Source organism: Pteropus medius, unplaced genomic scaffold (assembly GCF_902729225.1).
Source record: "Pteropus medius unplaced genomic scaffold, Ma_sr-lr_union100, whole genome shotgun sequence".
NCBI lineage: Eukaryota > Metazoa > Chordata > Mammalia > Chiroptera > Pteropodidae > Pteropus > Pteropus medius.
Genome location: NW_024340847.1, coordinates 34,928 through 42,358, shown reverse-complemented (window position 1 = coordinate 42,358; position 7,431 = coordinate 34,928). Strand labels below are relative to the sequence as shown.

The window sequence follows — 7,431 nt, the reverse complement described above, 5'->3', positions numbered from 1 at the left end:
ATGACAACTACCGAGGGACGTGCGAGTCACAGTTATAGTGACGGACTGCCACACACGCGTCGGAATGGCTGGAACTAAAAACGAGACGGCGGTGCCCACCGGGACTCAGCCGCCGGAAGTCTCGGACGCGGCTGGTGCGAACGGGAACCGTGCAGACCCTTAGGGCACTGTTGGTAGCTTCTTGTAGAGTTAAACACACACTTTCCACCTCATACAGCAATTCCTCTGCTGTATATTGAACCGACTGAAGTTAACTGATGTTCACATAAACACCTGTCCGCAACATTTTGTGTGGCTTTATTCATCATCACCAAGTTGAGAAGCAACCCAAATGCCCTTCAAATGGTGAATGGATAAATGGCACATCGGTACAATGGAATTCTACCCAGAATGAGAGGACAGGCATACCGACACGTACCACAACATGGTGAGTCTCAAGTGCCTCCTTCTCTGTGAAAGAGCCAGGCTCTAAGGTGCATATTCAATATGACTACCCACATGATGTCCATGGTAGGCAAAGCACCAGGGACGGACGACTGACCAGTGTTTACCAGGGTCTGGGATGAGAAAGACGCTGGATCAGAGGAGCATGAAGGAACTTGGAGGGTGATGGAAACGTTCTACATCTGACACCATCTGGCCACGTGACAGCGTGCCTTTGTCAAAACTCACAGAAACATACACTTAAATAGGTGAGTTTTACTTATCTCAGTGTTTAAAGTGTTCAAAAACAAAATTTTTATGCCTATTTTTAAATTTAGAAAAAAAGGAAAAAGTGTGCCATGCAAATCCTGATCGAGGGAAATTTAAACCGGCCGTATGGTTGTCAAAGTACACTGAGCAAAGGGAATACTACTGGGTATAGAGCGAGCTATCTCAGAAATGCAAACGGATCAGTTCGTCAAGGGTGCCTATCAGTTCTAAATGTGCATTCAACTAATAATAAAGCTTAAGAATGTGTGTAGCGAAATCTAAAAGAACTTAAATAACAAATAGACGAGTCAACAAAAAATTTCTCCCACCATAAGAAACTAAAAAAATAAGACAAATTAAACACAAACCAACCGGAAGGAAGGAAAAGTAAAGACTGGAGCAGAAATTAATGAAATAGAAATAAAACGGTAGAGAAAATAAAAAACAAAAACTGGTTCTTCGAAACAATCAGTAAAACTGATAAACCTCCAACTACACTGATAAGGGGAAAAATCCCCAAAAGCATAAATCACCAATTTCAGAAACAACAGAGAGGACATCACTGCAGATGCTATAGATACAAAAGATTAACAGGGGACGATGACAGCCAATATATTTGATGAACAAAATTCCTTCAAAACCACAAATTACTAAAGTTTACTCACGAGGAAATGTAAACTTTGACATTCTATTATCTATTAGAGAAAACTGAATTCATGTAAGACATTCTAAAAAAAGAAATCTTCTATCCCTGGTAAATTCTAGCAAACATTTAAAATAAGAAAAAAAAAAACAGTTCTGCATAAACCCTATAGAAAAGAGAAAAGAGCACTTTGCCATTATTTTATGAGATTATCATTATCCTGATACCAAGAGCAGATAAAAAAACATTGCAAAGAAAGAGACCTATGAAAATAAATATCCCTCATGAACACAGAAAAGTCATCGACATTATATAAGCCAATTGAATGAGCAGTACGTCAAAAGGATAATTCATCATGGCCAAGTAGGGTTTTCCCCAGGTATGCAGGCTTGTTTTAACATCCAAAAATCAATTAAAGTAGTTCACCATATTGAGAGACTAAAGAGAAAAAAAATCAAACCAAGAGATGCAGAAAACATTTTTGACAAAATTCATATCAGTGCAACGTACCTAATTAGAAATAGAAGGAAATTTCCAAGCATCCTACCAAGTAGTGTTAGGCTGCTGTATGCATGGTACGCAGGACTTCCCTTCACCATATTTGCAACCCGTTACAAATCTACAGTTATTTCAAAATTTAAAACATCAATAACAAAAAAAATTTTAAGTGAATAAATAGGAAACAATTCTTTAAAAAAATACCTAGCGATTCTATAACCAGTTAGATCTCTGAAAGCTCTGCCCATGGTTCTTAGTTTCACTGAAATCTTAAAGCATTTCCATCCACGTGAAAACACCGATTGGTCACCATTTTTTTCAAGATGGTCAACTTATTGAAAAGATAATTTGTTATATGTATGTTTTTACCCAATTTAAATTCAATTCACTTGTTCAAGATTTGTCACGGAGCAGCACCCATCACGTTGTCTGTCCTCACAATAAACCCAAGCGGTGGGTGACCATCTTACCCAGATTGCGGTGGGGAAGGTACTCACTTTCTGCACATATCTGGGGCGGTAGTCTAGTGATTTCTGTCTAATTCGTTCAGAGCATGTACAGCCTTCTAGGGAACCAATTCAGACAGTTTTGGGTCCAGTGGCTCAGAGGGGTGAAGGCTGTATTTTGGTTCTGTATCACCCTGAAGCCTCAGTGGTGATGCCTGCTGCACGCTGCATCAGGCAGATTCAGAATCACAGTGAGGTCAGAGCTCTTTCTTCCCGTGGGCAGGGGGTGGGGTGGGGGGGTTGCGGTTTTGAACTTGACTTGAAGTAGACAAATAGACAAGCAGGGGCTTAGGTGGCCTTAGAGCATTTTGTTCAACAAATTCCAGGAATCGTGGGCTTTCTGGCTGTCAGGCAGAGATAAACTGGAAAGTTGCACATATAATTCAGTCACCTTCTCAGAGAATAGAAATGGAAAATGTTTGGGCAGCCAACCCAAAGATTCTGAGGTGCTGGCTGCTGGACTCCAAATCCTTGGCTGTTCTTTGTTCCCGTCACATGAGAGAAAGTAGTTGACCCACAAAAATAGGGTTCCCGCAGAGACTCAGCCTGCTTTGCCTGAGAACCTGAGATGAGGCCCCTTTTTCCCCGAGAGATTCGGCATGTACATGTCACGTGTCTGCTCTGCAAAACGGATTGCACTCACGAACACACTGCAGGGTATTTAGATGCCATGTGTTCATGGATTATCTAGAGAGCAAGTCTGAAGGAAGCCCAGAGTGGGTAGTTTGATACGCACTCCACGTTTACTTACTTAAAAAGGACAAAGCTGGCAGACAGTCACACAGAGGAGAGCCACCGGAGAGGGTTTCAAGAGTCTCGTTTACAAATGTCTTTACTGCACTCTCCTCTGGACGCTTAAATCCTCACCTCTGGAGCGAAATCACATCTAGGAAATTCACATTTTAATTTTCCAAAGACTGAATTTCAGCCAAAACAGATGATTGGGTTTGGCAATAAAGTGTAAAGTCAAACGTGATGAATTTTCTAGCCTTAGCTTACTGTTATACACATTAATTTTCAATGCAAGTCATGACTGACAAACAACGAGGGGAGACTACTCCAGCAAAGCCATCGAACAGTCGAACCGGGGTGTAGACGCTGCCTTCTGTGATCCTGGCTTCACTGTTCCCGTCAAACGCATGAGCCAACACAACATTCTCATCCATGGATCTGAACGTACAGTTCAGAGACTCCAAACGGAACTCAGAACACAAACGAAACAGGATCCGCTCCGGGAATTAATGGTTTTCCCGGTATTGCCATTAACTGCAGAGAGAGCCGGGGCCAGAGAAAGGGCCCTCCACCCCCGACGCCCTGCGGGAACTCGGAGGGAACCCCAGACCCCGAGCTGAGTTAGGACCCTCCGCTCGTGTGCTGGGAACTAGAGCCCCATCACCTAAAGCTATGGAAGCTTTTAGTCTTCCAAATAGCAACGCCATTTAGGCTCGGGGGGCAGGAACGACATTCCCAGCGTCCCCAAGGCATCTTTTGGCCTCTAAGTGTTCGTGACTGGCGACAAGTAAGATCAGGTGATGACTATATTGCCTGCCCTTAAAAATATTGTAAGGCTCAATAATGGCCAGGCTTCAAAACTTTTTCCAAATAAATTGACTTACCCTTCGTTGACCACATTTAATTTATTTTCTCTCCATGTACTCATGGTTAGAAAATTGAATCCTCATGGAATATTTGTTTGTGCTTCGTCTCTCCACGCTGTCCTAGCTGTAACGACTATAGTTTGTATAAGTGCCACATGGAATGTGACAGCACATGGGTCAGGCATAACGCGAACGCTGTGTTTAGACTTAGGACATGTGTTTTGTCTACGTAAATATAAATCTTTATTACCAGCATATTTTTGTCACTTCTACTCCCTTTTTAACAATTAAATAGTCTGTGGCCACGCCACCCTGAGCAGGCCCGATCCCGTCTGATCTCGGAAGCTAAGCAGGGTCGGGCCTGGTTAGCACTTGGATGGGAGACCACCTGGGAAGACCAGGTGCTGTAGGCATAAAAAATAAAAAAATAAGGGATTGTAAGTTGACAAGGTCCTTGCAATCTGTGAGGTCAACCAAGGGTTGCCTCGCCTGAAAAATAAAAAATAAAAATAAAAAAATAATTAAATAGTAAAAACAAAAGTGAATTGAAATACTCCAAAGTTCAAATTATGCTCTTCACCAAGCTCCACCCACCAAGCCTTTCACCGTCACGGTGGCCTCGGGACACCTTCTTGCTTCAGCTCCGTCTCTTCCTACTACTTCCCGATGCCCATGTGATTTGCCACCCATTTTTCCCCCTTTTCTTCTTGCAGCTTACGGCAGTTTGGGCCACCCTGCTGCTAACGGTTTGGGGTCACCACCGACCCTGCCGTCCTGGAACTCGGCGTTCCCAGCTGACGCGACGCCATCCAAGTGCACAGATACATCTCCCACATCGGCCCCACGGTTCCGGCATCGGCCGCCCCACGCTATTCAGTGACGCCGGCCCCCAGGAGGCTGTTGACAGCCTTGCTGAAGGGCGCGTGCCCCGGTGGCCCCCATGGAGAAACTGACGTCACGGGATAAATCTGCTTTGTCGTTTCCACCTGTCCGAAACTCGTGACCTGTCCCTAAAACTCCATAAAGCCTGCCACCACTGCCTCATTTCCCTGGGGACATCTCTGCGTCCAGCGAGCCACCGCAGCCATGCGTGAGGTCCAGCTTCAGGTGTTCTCATCTGGGCGCTAAACCCTGACCTGCCACTGTCTTATTTTCAAGGCTTCCAAGCAACTAATAAAGCCAGCTAAGTTCATGATCATTACAGTTGTTTCAGTTATATTTATATCATCCCTCGTTCAACTGCCCAATGATTCACTCGTCCCAACTGCTTCCATTCCAGTTACGAGGTAAGGATCTCGGTGACCCCGACACTAGTGCATGGGGCCCTCTGCAGTGGGGTCCTCACTGCCGGCAGACCTGACCCCAAAGCCTCCTGCCAAGGGCCCGCCTGGCTTCCACCCGCTCAGAGGCGGACCCAGGCGAGCGCTTACGTGCACATCGTTCACCTGCAAGTAATTCCAGACGGTGGAAATGAAAGGCCAGGTTAAGTGCAATGGGAAAACGGGGAAATCTGCCGCGAGCAGGCGCCACCTGGTGGCCACCAGGAGCATGTGCGGTGCTTTTCAGAACCACCCGCGAAAGGCCCAGACGGGAGAAGCATCAGCTCCAACGGCCCCACCCGCGGGCGAGGTGCCTCCTGGGCGTCAGTTCTCTGCAGCGTCTGCCCGAGCGCCAAGCGCGAGGTCCTCACAGAGCAGCCGGCAGCACCAGGGGAGACTCGCGGCCTCGAGGTGAGAATGGGGGGTTGTGGCCTGCACAGGGGACACCTGGACACCCGCGAGGTCAACCCCCCGGGGGGTGGAAAGGCCCTGGACGCGACCTGCTCTTCCTCCTCAGATCAGCACCGCAGTTCCCCGGCCTGCCCTCAGTTCACTCACCTGCGAGTTGTGAAATCTGGACCGAGTTCGTGGTTCATACCCCATCATCAGAACGGAATGACCTTGGGAATTCTTAAGGTCACATGCGCCTGTGCCCTGGAAACGCTGGGTCAGCGGGTCTTGGCTACAGTCTGAGAACCCATATTTTATTAACCTCCCTCATGATTCCAATGTCGTTCGCATGCGGACACATTTCCAGGGTCCCTTTTCATTCTGTGAGTTGGTGGATTATTCGCCCATTGAATAAATGAAGTGGGAATTTTAAGAGAAATACAGCATGCCAGTATTCACCTGCAGAGCCTCATTTACACAAGATTTACATGCAAGAAACGTAAGTTCGTAACATAGATATCAGATCACACAACTCTCATCTGCAGAGGTGTTTTTCAGGAATAACAAACCACTCTTTTCTTCATCTTTTTCTACTCAATTTATAAATATCTATCAAACACAGTCTATCTATTGGATATGTATTATCTGTTAGATATTAACCTGGTGCCATGAGGGATAAGGAGAAGAATAAGACAGCTTTCTCACCCTAAAGGAGCGTGTGACAGATACGTGCAAGTAAAGAATTAGCAGCAGGACGTGGATGTCACAGGAGGAGCTCGAACCCGGAGGTTTTTGGAGAAGGAGTGATAACTTTTTGCCAGGCTGCTACACGCCGCTGCGGGGCTGTCTCTGGGGGCAGGGATGATCGTGCTGGCGTGGACCCTCGGGTGTGGCTGGAAGAGGTGAGGTCAGCACGCCAACTCCCCCTCGTGACAGCGCGGACACGCGGCTCAGGACCGGGGCGCCGAGGGCATTCTCTGGCATTTGGCAGGACTCAGGGGTCTTAAGTTCCCCAGAGCATCAAGTCCAGCTCTCTCTTCCCTGGGCTTCTCCGTGACCCGGCCCCTCCCGCTGCAGTCCCAGGGGCTCTGTGGGCGCTGGCACCACGTGACTGCAGCTCAGAGCGTTTCAGCCTGATGGCCTGCTGGTGAGTCCAGAGCTCAGGGCCGAATGTGAGTCCCGGTGAAGGGAGGGTTCCAGAGTCTTCCTTGGCCCCCAGCCCGGCACACGCCGCCTGTGCTCCAGAGGTCTGGGCTTGGGGACGGTGGCGGAGGCTGCGGTCCTGGGCTTGCACGCGCTTCTTTCTCAAAGCACCCGGATCAGCTTGGCGAGCCCCAGGGACCCAGGAAAGTCTGTAACCAGCTGGGCACCAGCAGCCGACACTGGCGATCCACGGAGAACGTGGGGCTGTTCCGGAAGCCGCTTCAGAGCAGCCGAAACCACACACGCAAACACACGCGGCTCCCGCCGCTGCGTCGCTGGAGCCCGGTGCCCTCAAACTGTCACTCCTCTTCCTAAATCATTAGTCTTCTCGGAAAACATAATCAGACCCATAAGAAGGAGGAATGAAAACAGAGTGGAAGGAAAGGAGCCAAAATGAGCGCAACCGCTCCCCGTCGGATGGAGGGGAAAGAAGACGTGTCGGCAGCCCCTCAGAAAGCAAGATCATCTTTCATTACCTCTTTTCGTTGTTTCGCTGGCATTTCTGATGTAAATACTTTCCCTGTGCACCAAGAGCAGCTTTTTAAAAACGTCCGTAGTGACATAGCTACCTGGTGAAGACG

The 7,431-nt window shown here is 47.7% G+C and overlaps 1 pseudogene; it reads left to right on the top strand.

The window, feature by feature from the left end:
• The first annotated feature begins 4,232 nt into the window (after positions 1-4,232).
• LOC120582201 (uncharacterized) lies at positions 4,233-4,351 on the top strand (annotated as a pseudogene).
• The last annotated feature ends 3,080 nt before the right edge of the window (positions 4,352-7,431 follow it).